Source organism: Cervus elaphus, chromosome 32 (assembly GCF_910594005.1).
Source record: "Cervus elaphus chromosome 32, mCerEla1.1, whole genome shotgun sequence".
Taxonomy (NCBI): Eukaryota; Metazoa; Chordata; class Mammalia; order Artiodactyla; family Cervidae; genus Cervus; species Cervus elaphus.
In genome coordinates, this window is record NC_057846.1 from 42,260,343 (window position 1) to 42,283,238 (window position 22,896).

At 40.1% G+C, this 22,896-nt stretch overlaps 1 long non-coding RNA gene across 1 annotated transcript; it reads right to left on the bottom strand.

Moving 5' to 3' along the window:
* Window positions 1–802: 802 nt before the first annotated feature.
* LOC122688069 lies at window positions 803–20,264 on the bottom strand. The gene is made up of 3 exons (XR_006339318.1): window positions 20,157–20,264; window positions 2,999–3,109; window positions 803–890 (listed from the first exon to the last, which is right to left on the bottom strand). It is a non-coding gene; the product is annotated as an uncharacterized LOC122688069 (long non-coding RNA).
* Between the last annotated feature and the right edge of the window lie 2,632 nt (window positions 20,265–22,896).

Consider the following 22,896-nt stretch of genomic DNA (forward strand, 5'->3'; position numbering starts at 1 on the left):
CTGCAGCACAGCAGGCCTCCCTGTCCATCGCCAACTCCTGGAGCTTGCTCAAATTCATGTCCAGTGAGTTGGTGATGCCATCCAACCATCTCATCCTCTGTCATCCCCTTCTCCTGTCCTCAATCTTTCCCAGCATCAGGGTCTTTTCCAATGAGTCAGCTCTTCGCATCAGGTGGCCAAAGTATTGGAATTTCAGCTTTAACATCAGTCCTTCCAATGAACACCCAAGACTGATCTCCTTTAGGATGGACTGGTTGGATCTCCTTGCAGTCCAAGGGACTCTCTAGAGTCTTCTCCAACACCACAGTTCAAAAGCATCAATTCTTTGGTGCTCAGCTTTCCTTATAGTCAAACTCTCACATTCATACGTGACTACTGGAAAAACCATAGCTTTGACTAGATGGACCTTTCATTATGGAATGAAAAATATTGCCTGCCATATCAGTAAACAAAGGATGTTACAGCCATTGAGCCATCACATTACAGCCCGTTCTCTGGTGAGCCCTGAGGGACCTCAGGACGGAGACAAAGAATGCCCACCATCTATCAGTCAGCTGCTACAGCCACCCCCAAGGGTGCACCCTGAGGAGACCCAGGATGAGAAAGCACAGGATGCTGGCCCCAGATAGCTTAGATGCCTGTCAAAGGAATGGATTCAGACAGCCTAGACTTTGTGTGTCTTCCCATGTATAGAAAAGTAGTGCTAGCTTCATTAATTTGAGATGCCTGGTTTTCTTTAATTAACAGCAATATTCTGATATTTTGATTACCTGTTCATAGTTGCAATAACTCCTATAATCCCCTGACTCCTCCCCACCTCTTGCCTCTTCAGAACAGTCTCTCAGCGTTATCTGAGATGCTGTGTCCTAGGCTTGAAGTCCTCGGAATGTCTGCTGAATAAAACATAATTCTCAAATTTTATGCTGTGCAATTTTTTTTTTCAGTCAACATTCTTACTGCTATTGCCTTCTTCATCCACCCAGTGACCTTCAGAACATTTTATAGGCTGATACTCTGTGTATATGTGTAGGGGAGAAGTTAATCCTATTTGAAACGCACGAATTCTGAGTTGGAAATGTATAAATAAATCATAGGAAAAAATGTGATATAAATAGGCAGTCTGAATTGCATCAGTTCAGTCGCTCAGTCATGCCCAACTCTTTGTGACCCCATGGACTACAGCACTCCAGGCTTCCCTGTCAAGCACCAACTCCCAGATCTTGCTCAAACTTATGTCCACTGAGTCACTGATGCCATCCAACCATCTCATCCTCTGTTTTCTCCTTCTCCTCCTGCCTTCAATCTTTCCCAGTAACAGGGTCTTTTCAAATGAGTCAGCTCTTCGCATCAAGTGGACAAAGTATTGGAGTTTCAGCTTCCAATGAATATTCAGGACTTATCTCCTTTAGGATGAACTGGTTGGATCTCCTTGCAGTCCAATGGACTCTCAAGAGTCTTCTCCAACATCACAGTTCAAAAGCATCAATTCTTTGGTGCTCAGCTTACTTTATAGTCCAACTCTCACATCCATACATGACTACTGGAAAAACCATAGCTTTGACTGGATGGACCTTTGTTGGCAAAGTAATGTCTCTGCTTTTTAATATGTTGTCTAAGTTGGTCATAGCTTTTCTTTAAAGGAGCAAGTGTCTTTTAATTTCATAGCTGTAGTCACCATCTGCAGTGATTTTAGAGCCCAGGTAAATAAAGTCTGTCACTGCTTCAATTGTTTCCCCATCTATTTGCCATGAAGTGGTGGGACCAGTTGCCATGACTTTAGGTTTTTGACTATTGAGTTTCAAGCCAGCTTTTTCACTCTCCTCTTTCACTTTCTTCAAGACACTCTTTAGTTCCTCTTCACTTTCTGCCATAAGGGTGGTGTCATATGCATATCTAAGGTTATTGATATTTCTCCCAGCAATCTTAATTTCAGCTTGTGCTTCATCCAGCCCAGCATTTTGCATGAGGTACTCCACATATAAGTTAAATAAGCAGGGTGACAATATACTTTGGCCACCAAGTGTGAAGAACTGACTCATATGTACTCCACATATAAGTTAAATAAGCAGGGTGACAATATACTTTGGCCACCAGGTGTGAAGAACAATGCTGGGAAAGATTGAAGGCAGGAGGAGAAGGGGATAACAGAGGATGATTGTATGGCTGAGAAGGAGAAGGGGACAACAGAGATGGTTGGGTTGCATCACCAACTTGATGGACATGAGTTTGAGCAAGCTCCAGGAGTTGGTGATGGACATGGAAGCCTGGGGTGCTGCAGTCCATGGGGTCCCAAAGAGTTGGACACAGCTGAACGACTGAACTGAACTGAACTGACAATATACAGCCTTGATGTACTCCTTTCCCAATCTGGAACCAGTCCATCATTCCATGTCCAATTCTAACTGTTGCTTCTTGAACTGCATACAGATTTCTGAGGAGGCAGGTAAGGTGGTCTGGTATTCCCATCTCTTGAAGACTTTTCCATGTTTTGTTGTGATCCTCACAGTCAAAGGCTTTGGCATAATCAATAAAGCATGTGTACTTTACTCCAAATATCTCCCTCTGTCTACCTGCCAAGATTCTGCCAATATTAAGGTGTTCAAAAATCCATTGCTGAAACATGAATACATTTTGGGGAGGAAAGATTTAAGGAGATGGTGGTGAAGTTAAAGCCCAATTCACTATTTGCTCCAGTTTAGAATCTTAGAAACTTCTAGGAGAATGATACATAAGAGGTTAGCCTCTTCAAACTTTCGCCTAAGAACAACATGTCTTACATTTGCTGAAATTATTCATCCAGCTTCAATCCAAACAAAGCAAAGACCTTGTAATTCACCATGGAAAGAAGTAATTCCTTCCATAATTACATCATAATAATGGTTTTTATCTTAGTAAGTATTGGGCTATACAGTTTTCAGCACTCTTTTATGCCTGTATTTTCTCATTCATTTAATGTAGTCATATCAAGACAGCTTCTGAGTGTTGAACTATAATCTACCTGCATATAGCTTCCATCCTGTGATCTCATCTGCCCAGAACAGTACATAAAATATGGTTTTCATGAATACTCTTCATATTAAAGATCATTCTGAAGACTTTGTAAGACAATCTGGAGAAAGAAGAGAAAACACCAAGGGAAAAGAATTGTTGACCCACCAACATCAGTAAGTGTTTAGAGAAAAACATGAAAAATTATATATGTATAAGGTTGCTTCTTGAAATTCAAATAGAAAAGAAATCACCAGTTACTAACCCTGGGAGATTAGTTAAGAAAATCACAGTGTGTATATCATGTGCTATGATGTAGTTATTGACAATGATTATCTCATGATACATTTTGACTAGGAAAGCTATTCATGGCATATTGAGTGAAAAAAAGCTGCTTATAGAAAATATATATGATCCCATTTCACAAAATTATAAACATATGTACTTTTAAATACGCATGATGAGACAGCAAATGAATGGTTAATAGTGGTTGTATTTGGATGGTGATATCTGTAAGATTTTTTAAGATTTTTGTTCTTTAGATTTTTCAACAGGGACCCTTTATCATTTTCCCCACAAATCAATATTTCAATACAAAATAAGAATAAATGGCTGACTGGTAAATAAATTGGTATTCAATATGTTTCTTTTTTTGCTTTGTGCCATGCAGTTTATTTTATTTATTGTGGTAAAAGTCACATAATACAAAACTACTTTAACCATATTTAAATGTACAGTAAGTGGAACTAAGTATAGTCACATGGTTGTGCAATTCTTACCATCATCCATTTCTTGAATTGTTACCTTTCCAGATTGAAGCTCTACACCCACTAAACACTAACCCCACTTCCCTCCTCCACATTCCCCACCCCTGACATCTACTACTGTACTTTCTGACTCTATGAGCTTGACTTTTCTGGGTACTTCATATAAGCAGAATAAATATTTGTCTGCTTCCATGCATGCTCAGTTGCTTTAATCCTGTCTGACTCTTTGCAACGCTATAGACTGTAGCCTGCCAGGCTCCTCTGTCCATGGGATCCAGGCAAGAACACTGGAGTGGGTTGCCATGCCCTCCTCCAGGGGAACTTTCCAACCCAGGGACTGAACCCACACCTCCTACATCTGCTGCGTTGTAGGTGAATTCTTTGCCCACTAAGCCACCTGGGAAGCCCCATATTTGTCTGTACTTAATATATATTGGAATGAACTTTTAAAGTTAACTTAATATGTAGTACATTTTTTTGAGTTGAAACTTGAAGGTATAAATGAAACATTGCCTAAGTCTTTTAAAATCAAAGGGAGAGAAAGAGCAAAAGAGAGAAGCATGTGTGTGCATGTGTAGATGAAGACAGAAAATACAGAAAAATATGTTCTGGGTGGTCTAAAAGAAGCAATAAATTAAATATAAAAATAAAAAAAACAAATTAAGGAAAAAAAATGTCAAAGCTGAATTTAAAGAAGTAGAATTCCCAATGAGAGACGCATTGGATGGAGAACCAGAACCACAAGGGAAGTGGCAGGAGTCATTATTTGAGTCATGTTAGAAAAACACACACACACAGAACCCAAACCCACTCTTTCGTCTTTTCCGGTTTCTAAACATGTTGACCTTTCAGGGACCCATCCCCATCTCTTCTTTTCATTATGAGGAAGTTGAAAAGGGCTATAATTTCATGTTGGATTTCTCCTAGGTGACTGAAGCTTTAAGGTGAAACATCTCAGTGTTAAAGAGGGACCACTTATTACTCAGCAGTTCTCACACAGTGTGACTAGTTCTTTGTAAATTTCTAGCCTGGAGCCTCTGCAGCTGGCTGAGCCCCCACCCTGTGGGGGTACATCATGGAAAAAGAGGGCCTGCATTAGTGACACGTGGGCTGTATTTAAACAGTATGTTATGGCCTCCTGCCTGTGTGTAGGTTTTGAGAAGGTTACAACACATCTGGTTTTAGTCTGTCCCTACAGTTTGAGCAGGAAGTAAGTAGGCTCTGAAGATGCTGGCTTCCAGCCAGTTCAAAGGGGGATGTGAGGCTGCCTTTCACAATGAAACTGAGTCCAAAGAGTAGCTGAGCCTCTCTTCCTTCTCCCTCTTGTTAATGTGAAACACATCCTTAAAACTCATCATTTCAAGCCACAAGCATAAAATCAAAAATCAGCTTACAGCAGTAGACCCATTACAAGGTCCATCACGGCACCTTAGACTACTGTATTTCAAAATAGGTAGCCTCTCAACTCCAGGTTCAAAAGCTTTCCTGAAAAAAAAAAAAAAAAACAAAACAAAAAGCTTTCCTGAGCCCTAAGAATTCTGAGTCCTAAAATAAACACTTTCAGACTCCCCGTAGTGGCAGTCTCCTTCATACCCTGCAGTTTCTCCCTTTTTCCTTGTCTCCTCCCAGTCCACTTTCAACTGCTGTGTTGTTTTTTTTTTTAAACTGCTATATTCTGACTTCCACTCTAACCATTCCACTAACTGCTCTATCCAAGGTGACCAATTCTTAAATTTCATGTCCTTGACATTGGTAAAACGTTTGACTCTGGTATCCATCTCTTCCTACCTGTCTTGTTTCCATTGAGTCACACCATTCTGTTTCTTTCCTACCTCTCTTCTTTTGCCTTCACTCTGCTTTCATGGCACATTTTTTTTTCTTCAATTCAGGGCCTTTCTTTTTCCCTCTGGTCTTCTCTCTCATTCTAATTTCCCTGGAGAATTAACCACTATTGATATTTTTATCTAGTTGACTAGCATACTCCTCACATAGTCAACTGAATACAACCAGCTGGATGTCCTACAGTCATCGCAAACTCCACACTCCCAAATCAAATCAGTTTTCCTCACCTAAATCTAAATGCAAATTACAAGCATTTCCAAAGAGCTTACTCTGTCCACCATCTAAGTTTTGAAGGCAGGAAGCTTTGCAGTTATGTTCTTCTGTCTCTGCATATGCCTGTATTTCCACCAAAGTTTTCCTCTTTCTTTTAAAGCTTGAATTACTGTTCAAGTTTCTCTCCCTGTCTATTCCTCCTCTTATTGCTGTACTTCTTGTTGCTGTTGTTGTTTAGCCTCTAAGTCATGTCCAACTCTTTGTGACCCCATGGAGTTTAGCCTATGAGGCTCCTCTGTCCATGAGATTTCTCAGGCGATAATACTGGAGTAGGCTGCCATGTGCTTCTCCAGAGGATCTCCCCAGCCCAGGGATGGAATCCCAGTCTCCTGCATTGGCAGGCAGATTCTTTACCACTGAGCCACTACATAAGCCTACTGCATTTCTGCTTAATCCCAATTTTGTCCTCTTTGTACACAATTCAACTTGCATACCCTTATCAGGCTAATTATCTCAAAATGCTACATGTATTGGGTTATTTCCTTTACTATTGATGGTTTCATTTACTAAGGGATGATTTACTATTGATAAATGAAAAGCAGTAACTTTTCAGTCTAGTTTTCAAGGCTCTCCAAAATCCAAGCCTGTTCCCACCTTTTAACCCATCACCCCACCACAAAAATCAAGTAAGACCAGTTACTGGGTTTCTTGTCTAGTCTTTCTAGCCAATGTCTTATATACTCTCTTGCCTTAGAGACTCAAACCTTCTGCCTAAGCATCTATGGTGGTCAGATGGGACTGAGTCCAAGTAGAGGGCACCCCTTCCATGATTTTTTCAAAACTCTAAAGTGATTTTAAACTCAAAAACCACAGTGAGAAGGAATTTTACTTATGAACTGTGGAAAAGAATTCCAAATGGGGAATGAAGTACTTTCATCTTACTTATTGCCCGAAGCACCCAAGTATAAATCACTGCTTAGATTTCATATGAATAAAGTATTTTCTTCCTCACATCTGAATTCACATTGACTTTAAACTGGAACTAACAGTTATAAATGTGAGTTTTTGGAGAAAAGAGCCCAATTCAAAGAGATTTAATAATAAGGTCCCTACTCATCTATATTCTCAGTAAGAAATGAGTATAAAACGAGTCTAATAAAAACATTCCTGTTTTTATCCTTGAAACTATTCCCCATTGCAGGTCAATCTCAAGGGGTCTTTTTTCACATAAGTCAGGGGAACTTTCTGTTTAGAAAATAAATAGAATGCCAAACTTCATCCACCTTGGGTTTTTATAAGCATTCTACATTGTTTCTAGAACAAAGATTAATTTCAAATGTTCTTTGCTTTTGAAAGCAAGGGAGATGAAAATATGGTAAGTATTCTCAAGCTAGATATCTTAAGGTTATTTTACAAGTTGGCAATAGTTTTGAATTTGCATTCATTGAACTATAAAATTTCCTGTTAGTGATTAAGGACTCTTTTAAGAAGATAATAATTACTTATTAAAAACACTCTTGGCTCACAAATTGATTTGAGATAGCAAATAAGGATGTTTTGCAAAATGAAAAACCACAATCTGGGCAATCTTCCCCAATATTTTTTTTTCTGGTTACATTATTTCCTAGAATATTGCTAGCTAATTTACACCACTTTCCCACACTCCTGACAAGATCTGAAATAAAGGATGAATCTTTCTATCTCACAATCCTAGTCTGAAGATTACATAGCAGAGAGTTCATGGTAAAATAATGAGTTAGTAAAAAATTCTGCAGAAACAAGTCTTTCCAAAAAGGGGGCTATTAGGGACACTCTATTTATACTACAAAGACAACCAATTGCATTCCTTATGGTTGAATGTTACCTTATCTTCCCCTCTACCCAGAAACGGGAACATTTTGGTGCTTTTGTCCTCTTTGAATCTGTCTCTGTCCTTAGACCCAACTTCTTTCTACAGTCTTTCCTTCAAGAAAAAAAAAAAGAAAGAAAATAATTTCTTCTGGAGTTCCATAGTAACCAAACAGTCCCTTGGATGGTTTATGGTTCTGACACATTGCATTAACAAAGAATTTCCAACAGCACAGAAGGACCAGTTCCTCTTAAAACTTGAAGATAGTCATAAAAATAAATCATGCTAATCAGATACCAGCAACTTAACAAGTCAAGTGTCTACTTAAATGTAATGTAAAATTGGAAAGTTGAAATGTCTAGAACAATCATTTTCTTTTGGAGAAATCATGGCTTCCTAATAGATAGTCTCTTAACAGTCTCTATCACTTACACTTTCATGTCGAGTGGATGGATTGTTGAGAAATGTTTTAAACCCATGGACTTTGGGGCTCAGATTTTAATTTTTTTATTGTGGTATAGTTGATTTATGATGTTGCATTAGTTTCAAGTGTACGGCAAAGTGATATAGATACATATGTATATGTCTCTGGGTTTCCCAGATGACTCAATGGTAAAGAATCTGCCTGCCAAGCAGGAGACCCAAAAGATGCAGGTTTTATCCCTGGGTTGATCCCCTGGAGAAGGAAATGGCAACCCACTCCAGTATTCTTGCCTGGGAAACCCCATGGACAGAGGAGACCAATGGGTCTCCTCTGCAGTTCATGGGTCAAAAAAGGTCAGACACAACTTAGCAACCAAACAGTAGCAACAGCAAGTTGTATGTGTTTCTGATTATTTTAATTGTAGATGTTTACAAGATAATGAGTATAGATTTCTGTGCTATACAGTAAGACCTAATTAAATTATTTTTGTAATATTCTAATTTAAACAAGATCTACCATAGGGTTGTGATCAAATACCTAGCTTTTGGCCTCAGTTGTCTCAAATGTAAAACGTTACTGAATGATCTGACTGTCTCAAGGAAGGAGTCAGGACAAGAGATTCCCTTCAGATCACTTCTCAAAACCCTGTGAAAGTGACCCTCTGGTCTGCCTTCTTCTGTTGAAGAAGCAAATCTCGTTTCTAGTATGGCTCATTTGCTGAGTCAGAGTCCAGCTGGGGTAAGTGAACCAGGAGACTCTTTACATCTTATAACTGTAGCAGAACACTTTTAAAATATCTTTTTTTCTCTTTAATAACATACAAAGCCGTGATCCAGCCCACTGTTACAAAGGTATAAAAATGCTAATGTAATCTTTATAAGCCTGTTATTGCTTCTTTGGGAGTAATACAAGGTAAATCAAACCTATAGTGATACAGCGAAATCCAAGGCATTTTGACAGAAGTTAATTTTCCTTGGTTGCCACCAACAATAATGGTTGTAAACAGCATATGGCAAACAGCTGCATCTTATGTTTGGAGGGTCTGGCCTACTTTTCGTCTCTATTTTTGATTCCAAAAATGAGTTTATCAGCTTTCCCAGAGAAGTTACCTTTTAATTGTTGTTAAACATAAGTAGCACAGAATTCAACTACCCGTTTTTTTTAATTTGACTTAATTTATAGAAAGATGAGACATTTTTACACTTTTACTTCCAAGTCTGAGATTGAAAATGTGTGAAATGCCTAGCTTTCTTTACTTTTTAAAAAGAGTTTGGTTCCCAAAGGGGCTTAGAAATTTCATCTTGAATTGAATACACCCTCCCATCTGTACTGTTTTCTCATCTTTGAATATCAGAGTATAGAAAACTCTCCCTAGCTTACAAAGTTATTATGAAACTCAGTGGAATAATAAAGTTAACCAAAAGTAGCTAAATTTATTGAACCTTGTTGTTTAATTAAAAGTAGCTAAATTTATTGAAACTTGTTGGATAATAAAGAATTTGACTGGTATTTGTCCCCGGTTATACTTTGGCAACCTGATGCGAAGGGCTGACTCATTTGAAAAGACCCTGATGCTGGGAAAGATTGAGGGTAGGAGGAGAAGGGGATGACAGAGGATAAGATGGTTGGATGGCATCACCAACTTGATGGACATGGGTTTGGGTGGACTCCAGGAGTTAGTGATGGACAGGGAGGCCTGGCGTGCTGTGGTTCATGGGGTCGCAAAGAGTCGGACCCAACTGAGCAACTGAACTGTCCCCGATTTCTGGGAGGGAGACTCTAAATCCTTGGACATTTTCAAGTGATAAAAATGTGTTTGTTATTTGTGGTAGAGCCCCTGGGATCAGACATAAGTGACTCACGAGGACCCTCTAGTTAGTTTCATAGTCTATCCATCATGGGGCTGGACATGAGGGAAAGATCAACCTTGAGATTATGAGCCAGGTGAGGCCAGGCCAACCTCCCGACCTCAAGAGTAAAGGGGAGCAGAGATTCAGTTGAACCATATGGCCAGTGATTCAATCAATTGTGTCTGTATAATTGTTACAGAGCAAGGGCCTGTGTGTCAGAAGTCAGAAAGTCAAACTCTGACAACAGGGGTTTGTAGCAAAGTCAGGGTACCAAGCAAATAGAAGGGTCAACTTATGCTCAAAAGACCTGAACCCCCTAATGGTTTTCAGGCAAAGGTTTTTAAAGACAGTGTTAGGGGGAGGATTGTAGGGTGGATGATCAGTTTATGGGCCTTCTACTCATTGGTTGGTGGTGAGGTAACAAGGTGATGTTTCAGGAACCTCAAACTTCTGGTCCTAAACAGTCTGGGGTCTCTTTGCTTGTGGTCCTCATGTCAGCACCATCCTCCACCTGGGTCGGTGAGGTGGGGGGGTAATTAGTTTTTACTGAACAACTGAATAACTATATGCGATAGATTGTTATTTATATCTATTAGGAGGAACTAGGCGTCTTGTCTGCTCCCCTGGTGGCTCAGATGGATAAAGAATCTACCTGCAATGCAGGAGACCTGGGTTTGATTCCTGGGTCAGGAAGATCCCCTGGAGAAGGGAATTGCAACCCACTTGAGTATTCTTGCCTGAAAAATCCCATGGACAGAGGAACCTGGTGGGCTACAGTCCATGGGGTGGAAAAGAGTCTGACACGACTGAGCGACTAACACTTTCACTTTCAGGAGTTCTGTGGTTCCATTGTCCTCATCTCTAACTGCTTGAGTCTGCTCTTTGGAACTGTTTTATTCTGGGGACAAGAAATGGGGAACACAGAGGGGCTTTTGTACCCGGGGAGGCCCCTCAGGGTCCTGCCTGGTTTCCAGATAAAACCCAATAAAATTTTGGACACTGAAACTCCCGGATTTTCCTGACGGGTGAATAAATCAGAACACATAGTGAACTACAGCAGAGAGATTGCTCTTCTAATTCAAAAGGATAAAAAGGCATATTGAAAAGTTGGAAAGAAGCTGTATTTTTTTTTTTTTCCTAGCAGTGAAGAGGTCATTCTTCTCTGTGTTTCCCAGACCATTTTTTACTGAGCTGAAACCCACTCAGTCTTAGCATTGGCAATTCAAACCATGTCAGTCAGACAGCTTTAATGACAGCAAAACTTTTTCATTTTAAAACTGACTTTGATGTGAGAACAAGACTCTGCGATATATAAACTACATGCAAATTACAAAGAGAACACGCAAGTTGAAAAATTTCAAAACTAAAAGTTCACACACAGCTGAAACGTTCTCTAAATTAAGAATGAAATCACCATTTCTTTTCCCATTTGAGAAAATTAATATCTGAAGATTTGACCAGGTTATTCCTCAGATGAGCGGGTCTTACATTTTAAGTCCTTGAGGAAAGGTATTTTGTACAGTAATAAAGAATATAATTGAAAATTATTGTATTTGAGCCTGTTGGCCTTTGCACGCCGGGAATTCCGACAGCCGTGAGTGGCAATCAAAGGACCCAACAGACAGATACTGGAAGATTTTATAAAATTTTTCTCAAAATGACAGAGAGACAGATTTCACACAGGGGTAGCATCACGGGAAATAACCAAGATACCAAAGAAGAAAGATCAACTCCTCAGATTTCATAGGATTTAAAGGATAAATCATTGAACCTGAAGAAATAAGCAATAGTACTGTAAACAAAAATGAACTGGGGAGACACAACAAGGTCCTTCTTTAGAGTACAGAGAATTCAATACCCTGTGATAAAAAGCCATAACAGAAAAAAAACACAAGAAAGAACACATATGTATAATTGAATCACTTTTCTGTACAACAGAAACTAACTCAACATTTATATGTCAATACAAAATAATAAAAGAATTAGGTGAAAGGAATAACAATATAAAAAATAAACTGGGCAGAGACAGAAACAACTCAGAATGTATTCAAAGTTATCAAATAACCAAACTGGGGACAAAAATCACTGCCAAGTGCAAATTGTTTGGAGCAGCTGAATTGGGAAATAAATAATGCAATGGACATAGCAACAAGCTCAGTTTATTTTATGCGGACCTTTTAATGACGTCCCTGTATGTACATCTTTGTCAACCAGCAGCAATCTAGGGCATGAACCAGAGTTTGTTTATACTGACTCACTAATTTAGAACTAGTGGAAAGTACCTTTGTTGTTGTTGTTGTTTAATTGCTGAGTTGTGTCAGTCTCTTTGCGACCCCATTGACTATAGCCTGTGGCGCTATTCTGTCCATGAGATTTCCCAGGCAAGAATACTGGAGTGGATTTCCAGATGATCTTCCCAAACTGGGGATAGAACCCTTGTCTCCTGCACTGGCAGGCAGATTCTTTACCACTGAGCAACGAGGAGAGCCTAGAGGAAAGTACCTAGTTTAAGTTTAAATGACACAATGACTTTTTATACAGAGTGAATGACCCATCATACAGAGTGAAGTAAGCCAGAAAGATAAAGGCCAATACAGTATACTAACGCATATATATGGAATTTAGAAAGATGGTAAAGATAACCCTATATGCAAAACAGAAAAAGAGACACAGATGTACAGAACAGAATTTTGGACTCTGTGGGAGAAGGCGAGGGTAGGATGTTTCAAGAGAACAGCATCGAAACATGTATATTATCTAGGGTGAAACAGATCACCAGCCCAGGCTGGATGCATGAGACAAGTGCTCGGGCCTGGTGCACTGGGGAGACCCAGAAGAATCGGGTGGAGAGGGAGGTGGGAGGGGGGATCCGGATGGGGAATACATGTAAATCCATGGCTGATTCATGTCAATGTATGACAAAAACCACTACAATATAAAAAACAAAAAAATAAATTAAATTGTTTGACCTGTATCAGGCTGTTTTTGCCATCATGCTCTTTTTTTTTTTTTTTTTAAGATGAGAAGGAGCAAACTGCAGTGAATAGCTGAGAAGAAATTCTTCATCCGAAATATTAGAGGATTACAATCAATAATTTATCTTTTTGTTCTACCAGTTTCATCATTCTGTAATGTAGGCAGAGCATCTTATTTGTCTGAAAATAGATTCTTTAATGTAAGTAAATCACTTATCCTTTTAAGTAATTTTAAACACTCCCACTTTAAATTTTAATTCGATGATTCATTTGCTTTGTAAGCATGACATTAATAATGAATGAACATTTGCTAAGTTTCTCTTCTTAAACATTGTTCCACCTTGTCCCTGAGCATCTCTAAGAGTTTGTCTGTTTCCTAGTGTGTGGAGCCCAACACTTTCCATAATGTAGCCTCACGCAAAGGATTTAAAACACTGTTAGTTCTCTTTTATTGCAAGACTTTTATTTACTGTTCTCTGCCAACATGCATTCAATTTTGATTCCAAGCTTTTGCATATCCTATTTCTTGCTGGAATTGATTTTGTTTTCCCTCCTACTTTAAAGCTACCTAAACTTTAACCCCTCAAGTCCCTCAATACCTTCTTGGTGAATTCCTCCCTGGCCATAATCCACATAGATGGAGAAATTAGGTAAGCTCCCGGATGGCTCAGATGGTTAAGAATCTGTCTGCGGTATGGGAGACCTGGGTTCGATCCCTGAGTCAGGCAGATCGCCTGGAGAAGGGAACGCAACCCACTCCAGTATTCTTGCCTGGAGAATCCCATGGACAGAGGAGCCTGGCGGGCTGTAGTCCATGAGATCACAAAGAGTTGGACACAACTGAGAGACTAACACACAGACACACAGACACACACACACACACACACACACACACACACAAGCCAGATTATCCTCTAGTTGGTTATCTTCTGTTTTCCATCCATCTAAGGCAGACCTCATGTCGGAAACTTTTCTGGTTTCTTTCCTGTGCGTTACTGAATACAGCACTGGAAGCCTGATATTGCAAAAGATTGACAATTAATAGAGTGCTTCATTTATATGAGGAAATATATAATGTAATCGATGCAGAGTTTTCCTAATATGATGGAAAGACTGGAACCAACTCTACTGGAGAATCACGGGTGAACAGGGCAGGAGGTTCCCAGGAAGACCTGGCTGAAGTGTCCCAGGTCAGTAGAGAGATGTACACGTGCCTGAACACACAATTCTACCCAGTATCCAAACAATAGAAGAATAAAAATTTATGTCCCCAAGTTCCAATGGCATGATTTATAGAGGCCACCTGGAACTTGGCACACGCCTGTCTGGAAGAGTGACACCAAGGCTCCAGCAGAACAATAAAGCGCCTGCCTCGCTTAAGCAAGATTAAATCGAAAGCCCCAGAGAGAGAAATACAGGATTTCCCCCTGGCCGTCAGGAGGGTGAGTCAGCGTCGCCTGCCCTAAACAATGGATGGAGACACAGCCACTTGGAGACCTTTCATCTTTATCCTTTTTTAGCAAAGCTTGTGCCCTATTTTCATAGGTAGGACGCCTGACGCCTTGCCCACTGCCCCTCTCCACTATCTTTTATTAAACAGGAAATCAGGAAGCATTCTTTTCAGGAATGGGGAGGGGTCTGCTGTCAAACAAAATGAAGGCAAAGAGACAAAACATTTTAACTCAGTTTGAGTGACATCCTGAATCACTGAGACTTCTGATAGGCTATTTTAGACAAGATTACCAAAAAGCAAAGGTATGACTCTAAAACCTAGAAACCCACCTCCTGATAAGAAATATGTGGGCCCAATTTTCAGCCAAAATTGTTTTATTTTAAACCTAGTACATGAAAGAAAAGAACGTTGTTTCTTAAACTCATACTTTTATTGATTCAAGGTCATTACCCATTAGGACCCAATAATCACATAAACCCACACCTCAGAGCAGAGTAAAACCCCACATTCCTCACTGTAACTCGTCACTTTCATTTCTAAGGAAAGGTCAAAAGTCTTGAGCATATTTCACTCTAGGACACACTAGACAGTCCTAGTACCCAAGAGGACCTTCCATGGGTCTGTCAGTTAGGGATTGCATTTGGCTGCTAGCAAGAAAAATTCCAAACTCACTGGCTTAAACAATGTAGGGGGTACTTATTTTTTCCATTGAAAGTAGACAGCCCAGAGTTGGTATGGGGGCTTCTCAATTCCAGCCAGGAGTCAGTCTCCTCTGACCTTTATGCTTCTCCATCCTTAGGGTGTGACCTTGTCCTCAGATTCTCAAAACCTCCTCAAGAGCCATCGTGTAGGGCAAGAGGGAAGGAAAACAGTATGCCAACTCTGCTAATCCCCTTTAAAGAGTTTCCTGGGGAGTCCCACTCAGTTCAGAGCTCAATCACTTTGGCCACGTTTTACTGTTGGCAAAGCTTGGAGTGTGTATTTTATCCAGGCTCTGTTAGAAAGGAAAAGATGGAGAAGGGATATTGTACAGGTAATAGCCTCCACTACAGCAGAGAAGCCATGGCCGTGGCTATTCCTGGTCAGAAGCCAGCCAAGCAAACAGCCTCAAGAGACTCTCTGTCTTCCCATTAATTCATGCTTAGCTCACAAGCAGAGTGAAAATATGAGTAACTGCCATGAATTAGACACGACACGCATGACTTTGTATGTCCTAATCGTAACTTTCATGATACTTCTTCTTTTCAACAACACCTCTAACCACCCTCAAAACAACAAAACTCTTTGAGTATCAAATGGAGATAAAAACACAGGCATCACAGAGTGTTTCTCTGCTGTCTTATGTTCATTGCTTGTGGCTGTGTCGCTTGATATTAGCAGTGCTTGTTTACAGACAGCTTGGCCTCGCTCCGAGGAGCTCTTTCAAATAAAGTTCTGCACTGAGACTTATTAGGACTCTTTAGGAACTCAACCTAGGGGCAGTTCTATTTCTCTGGAGTTTTGGGTTGTTTTTTTCTTTTTCTTTTGTTTGGCCTTATCCAAAAGCAAGATCCAGATTTCTTGTGGTTTTGCCCAATTAGAGGATCATTACCTCACCTTCAGAAACAGTATCCAGTATTTCACAGTGGCCAAGGGACACCTCCAACATCACGGAAGTAGCAGTTCCCTAGAGGAACTTCGTTGCCCTGTTCACCTGTGAAATCGGCATTTCATATTCCCCATTTATGCCACTGGGTGTAAACGTTCTAGGCAATTTTAGAAAGCATTCTCATTGCTATGTGAAACAGGCCTTAGGAACCATCTCTTTCTGCTTCCTCCTGATACAGAATAGTCGTGATTGTAAGCATGGAACCGAGAATTAGATTCAATCTGAGGCATCTCAATTTGCCCACTAATGTGTATACAGTTAACCCTCCTTATTCATGGATTCTGTATTGTCAGTTCATGGACTCACTAAAATTGATCTGTAACCCCGAATCAATATGCAAGGCACTTTCACAGTTATTTGCAGACTGCAAGTGGCAAAAAAAAAAAAAAAAATGCATCTGAGATTGAATAAGGAGATCCTCTGCCTTTTTGCTGCAATGCTCCGACTGTAAACAAGTGTCTTTTTTTGGGCTCTCCTTGGTGGCACATGTTTGTACTTTTTATCGGTGATTTTGTATTTTAAAATAGTTCCCATATTTGGTGCTAAGCGCTGTCCAGTGTGATCTCCATTAGAGAGAAAACACACACTAAATAATCTTCCTTTGCACATGAGTTAGAATATCGTTGATGGTGAGTTCAATGTTAATTAATCTATAATGCATGTTAAAAGCTGTTGAGCAGATATGTACCATAAAATCAGGTATATGTTGATTGACTGATTGGTAAAAATGTGACCAGAGGCTCTCAGGAACCTAACAGAATATTTCCTCTAGAAGCAGTGATTCAGTATTCTCTCACTGGGTGTCCACGGGGACTTCATAGACCTTAACGGCAGAGAATAATGAGAATCAATTGTATTCTGTTCCAATTAACCCCTAGAGTGGATCTTTCTTCACACAATCGAACCAGAGTATTTAGGGGTTTACTACCCTTGATTTTCTGTCTCTGTGGTTTAACTGCCTATATTGTTGAACCTGAAAAGTTATTCTTTGCTTTATAGAGATAAGGGGGGGAAATGTTTTCAAATCTATTTTTAATAAATCATCAGAAAAAAAATGAGACAATGTAATTTTGTGCTCTACAATTCAGTCTTGGAATCTGTATTTAATTGCTTTGGTTTTCCAGTTATTATCTAAGTGTAGCTGATTTTCAGAGACAAACCAACTCATTTCCTAAAAGCAGGTGTAGATGCACTCCAGCAGTCAAGGACATCCAGTGGTTCTAGCTGATGATATCTCTTGGAGCAGTAAAGTGTTACGAAAGTGTTAGTAGCTCAGTAATGTCCTACTCTTTGTGATCCAATGGACTGTAGCCCACCAGGCTCCACAATCCGTGGAATTCTCCAGGCAAGAATACTGAAGTGGATAGCAATTCCCTTCTCCAGGGATCTTCCTGACCTAGGGATCAAACCCAGATCTCCTGCACTGAAAGCACGTTCTTTACCATCTGAGCCACAAGGGAAGACCATTCATTTGTCTCCCACCATGATACATTTCATGGTGTCTGCTTCGATAAATTTTCCTCTCTCTCTCCTTCCCCCTGCCCCCACACACCACTCACAGAAACACACAAGGTTTTGGATGATTAAGACAATTTTGATTCAATATCATTCATTCCTTTAATTACTGTGTATTTAGCATCTGTGTTGGACTATGGAAATCATTGTGGAAGATGAATGAATGGCTGAGATCCCAATGAGGTTCTCAGGGAATTCCAAATATAGTGGAGCAGTAACTAAGAGAGATTGGGGAATACTAAAAAAAATAAATAAATAAGGAGGAAAGGCAGTGGTCTGTGCTTATTCCCGATCCCCTTGGCATTACTGAGACTTGGCTAAATGAAGCTAGATGCCTGGAAGCAGAAATGTGTGCAAAGTGACAGTTGAGAGGCTGTGTGTGTTTGCATATGTGTCTGTGTGTGTGTGTGTGTGCATGTGTGTGTGTCCTCAACCTCCCATTTCTGTGGCTGCTACAATATTATCCCTTGGACTGCAAGGAGATCCACCGAGTTCATCCTAAAGGAAATCAGTCCTGAATATTCATTGGAAGAACTGATGCTGAAGCTGAAACTCCAATACTTTGGCCACCTGATGGAAAGAACTGACTCATTTGAAAAGCCCCTGATTCTGGGAAAGATTGAGGGCAGGAGGGGAAGGGGACGACAGAGGATGAGATGGTTGGATGGCATCACTGACTCAATGGACATGAGTTTGAGTAAATTCCATGAGTTGGCGATGAACAGGGAGACCTGGCATGCTATAGTCCATGGGGTCACAAAGAGTCGGACATGACTGAATGACTGAACTGAACTGAACAATATTATTCTACACAAGGAGATCTTTTAAAAAAAAAATATGAAGCAAGACCCATGTGTAGGTTCACAGCTGCCCCTTTCTTCCTCTTTACTTGGGAGTTCTTTCATGTGGCCTCATGAACACTTTTTAAATGTCACAACTTTCAGCTTTGTTTTTCAAGATGAGCATAACTCTGTCATTTACTTAAAGACACTAGCAATGTATCTTGTCCTGTTCTGCAGTGTCAGGAAATCCAGAGATGACTCAGAATTTATGGGAAGTACCAGAATTTTAAGTCTCAATGAGGATCTAACATTTACCATATTCCTTCTTCCTGGCTTTGCATAATGTGATTAACTTATGATTGTATAAGATAAAGAAAAACTAAAGACTGGTTGACATATCCAAAACATTTGCCTTGTGATGTTGCTGGAAAAGCCATGCTTTTTCTGGTATCTTTTAGTATTTTCCTCATTGTATGTAAAACTCTGTTGTATGAAAATGAGACCTTAGACCTTGTCCCCTTGGAAAATCATATAAGAACACCTGAATTTAACCCAAGTTCTCCTTCTCCATTCTAAGAAGTAAGGTGTGCACACAAGAAAGAAGAAAGAGAGGGAGACAGAGAGAAATGGAGAAAGAGAGCCTCCCAAAGAGAGATAGAAAAAAGAAACAAGAGCTTTGCAGCCAATGTACAATGATCACAATAATACCTTCTATTTACACTCAACCTACTTGCAGGAGTTATTTGAGATGGCCTACAAAATTAAATACTAAATAATTAAAATAATGAGCAAATTTTTTAAAAGAAGAAGCAATAATGAAGGGGAAGTAGTTATGAAGTCAGAGGACATTGAGAAAAGGTAATTATAAAAACTGAACATCACAGTTTAACTCTGAGCTTCCTGCAACTAAGCAAAAGTTGAAAATCCATAAAAACAAATCCTTCACTATCCTATTAATGGAGAAAAAAACATTGCACTAGGAGATTCTACTTCCTCTTGAAGTTTGGTGTCCTAATAAAAAGTGCATTGTGTGAAAGAACACATACAAGACAGCAACAGACATAGAATGTCTATAGACATAGACACAGACACACAGACTCACGGACTCACAGACTCACAGACTCACAGACCTAGAGAACAGATTTGGGGTTGCTAAGGGGGAGGAGGGAAAGGAGAGGGAAGGATTGGGAGTTTGGGTTTAGCAGATGCAAGCTATTATGTAGAGAATGGAAAAACACCAAGGTTCTAATGTATAGCACAGAGAACTATATCCAGTCTCCTGGGATAAACAATAATGGGAAAAAATGTGTTAAAAACAAACATATATAAGTATATAACTGAGTCACCTCACTGTACTGCAGAGACTGGCACAACATTATAAATCAGCTACGCTGCTGCTGCCGCTCTTTAAAGTTGTGTCCGACTCTTTGTGACCCCATGGACTGTAGCCCACGGGCTCCTGTGTCCATACGATTCTCCAGGCAAGAACACAGGAGTAGATTGCCATTTCCTTCTCCAGGGAATCTTCCTGCCCCTGGGATTGAACTCACGTCTCCTGTATTGCAAGCGGATTCTTTACCATCTGAGCCACCAGGGAAGCAAATCAACCATACTTCAATTCTAAGAGTTTTTTTCAAAAAAAGTGAATCGTGTGAATCATTACTGGAACCAGATTTAAATCCACGTGTGTCCCCCTACTACCTTGGGCTATATGAACAAGGCACAGTCACCCTCCATTCAAGCATATTTTATTAGAAGGGGGAAGGACCACAGTGGCTCTGACTCTCTAAAGGTGTGGGGTGCCACGTGAGATGGCATCTCACACACCCCACTTCAGTCTGAGGACTTACCTCTTGAGCTGGGGAAACAGCTGTGTCTGCAGCTCCACCAGCCCCTTCAGCTTCCACTGGACCTTGTTTTTCAGCTTTGAGTCCTAATTGGAGTGTGTGTGTGTGTGTGTGTGTAGTTCCATGGAAAAGGTCAGTGATTTCAATCCCAGACCACTGGTATCATCAAAGTCAGCAGAGGTGGGTTGGAGTTTGTAGTCTGGATCTGTCCCCAGAGGTTCTAATCTGTCCTCACTCTTCCCTGGTTCACTTCTGGTTTTATTTCCTGTCTACGGGTCTTAGTGACCCTATGGGATCATTTTATTCCCACTGGTAGAATCATAGACTTCTTCACATGCTTTTATAAATAAATAAAGTCTAATTCCCATATTAAATCCCTTAGGCTGTTCCATTCTTAGTTCTGTTTTGCTTGATCAAACTTTACCTGATACATGTCTAGTGCCTGAAATTGGGGTACTGCCAAAATGGAAGCCTAAAACATGTGGCATTCTCTTCTATACTATATGGTGAGCAAAATCTAGGATGTTCTTGATGACTAATAAGCTTTAAAGACTGAGAAAATTGCTATTGGCTACGAAAGAAAAAGAAATTTGTGTTACATAATGGCAGAAATTTTGACAGCCCTATGGTCTTTAATGAGCTTCCTTGGTAGCCCAGCCGTAAACATCCACCCACCAATGCAGGAGACACAGGAGATGCGGGTTTGATCCTTGGATAAGGAAGATCCCCTGGAGAAGGAAATGGCAATTCACTCCAGCATGCTTGCCTGGAGAATCCCATGGACAAAGGAGCCTGGCAGGTTATACTCCATGGTGTTACAAAATAGTCAGACACAGCTTATCGACTATACAACAATGTTCTTTAATAATGTGGAAAATAGAAAAGATACCTAATGAAGTAGAGTGGTTGGCTAAGGAAATTTCTAGGAAGAACTTTGAAAATGCCAATTAATATCTTTTGATCACATATGATAAGATATCCATAGATACATAAGCTAAAATGAAGTAGTAGATATGTTTGCAAGCAGAATTTTGAAGCAATAAAAGAGTCAGGTCTTGCTGGATCTGAAAATAAAACTAGCTCTTATTTCCAGCTTCTCTAGATGGCAAAATATTCTCAAAGTGAAAAATAGCTTCAGCACAAAGAACAAATCCAGGACTGTGGCTGTAAGACCCTTTGTTAAAACTTCAAAATGATTTAAGGGTATGTCTCGTAAACTCTCAACTAGACCCAAAGGATTTCAACCAACAGAAGGGTGTTATCTCACAGAATCGGACTCTCTGTCCAAGCTGGAGAATTGTGGGCATAGACTTTGTATAATGGAATAAATGCTAGTAAGATTCATAGCAAATCTATAAAATGTTTTAATATAATTACACTAGCAGAAGCTTTGTATACTTGGATTAAAGCAACAGAGACAGGGTTTCAGGAAGCAGGATGAGAAAGCTACTAAACTGGAAAAAGTGAGTCATGTCTTATGGCAAAGAAAGTACGTTCCAGAGGGAAGAGCTTACAGTTCTGAGAGCAGAGCTGAGATGGGCAAAAAAATCATACCCAGGGAGACTCTAATTAAGAAACTGTTGTACGTGCCCAGGTAGATTTCAGTGTTTCTGTGGACCAATGTGTCCTGTACTCCTCCCCTTCCTGTTCTTATTAAAGGAGAATGTCTATTTCAGTCCTTCTTGTATTCATTTACTAGCAAGTCATAACAAAGTACCACACAATGGGTGGCTTAAGCCACAGAAATGTATTGCCTCATGGTGCTGGAAGTCCAAGATAAAGATAACAGCAGGATGGGTCTTCCCTGAAAACTGGGGGAGGGATTTGTTGCAGGGAAATCTGCTGGGCTTGTAGCTGGCTGTTCTTCTCTCCGTTTTCTTTGTATTACCTTCCCTCTCTGCATGCTTGTGTGTCTCTTTAGTCATGTCCAACTACTTGCTACCCAACCCAGGGTCTCTTATATCTCCTGCACTGGCAGGCGGGTTCTTTACCACTAGCACCCCCTGGGAAGCCTTCCTCTCTGTATGCCTCCCTCCCTGCATGACTGCATCCAAATCCCACCCTTCCTTTTTAATAAAGTCTTGTAAGAACAGGTTAACTCTTGACTTTATTAGTTATTTTTAAATTTTTGGCAGCTTTGCCTGACTTGTGGGATCTTAACTCCCTGACCAGGGATCAAACCTGTGCCCCCTGCAATGGAAGTGTGATGTCTGAACCACTGGGCAGACAGGGAAGTCCCTTCCCCTTTTTTCATAAGTTATATTGAATTAAAGACTCACTCTCCCTCTTGTATGACCTCATTTTAATCATTCTTATATGAAATGGCCTTGTTTCTAAGAAAGGTCCCATCCTGAGGTACTGGGGGTTAGGACACCACCATGAGAATTTGCAGGAGACAGGCTTCCGTCCATCCCTGTATCACCATTGTAAAATAATGTAAAGCAGTCTTTATTCAAAAAATGAAAATCATGGTATCTGGTCCCATCACTTCATGGCAAATAGATAGGGGAAACAATGGAAACAGTGACAGACTTTATTTTCTTGGGCTCTAAGTCACTGCAGATTGTGATTGTAGCTGTGAAATTAAAAGGTGCTTGTTCCTTTTAAGAAAAGCTATGACAAACCTAGACAGCATATTAAAAAGCAGAGACATTACTTTGCCAACAAAGGTCTGCCTAGCCTAAGCCATGGTTTTCTCCAATAGTCATGTATGGATGTGAGAGTTGGACCATAAAGAAGGCTG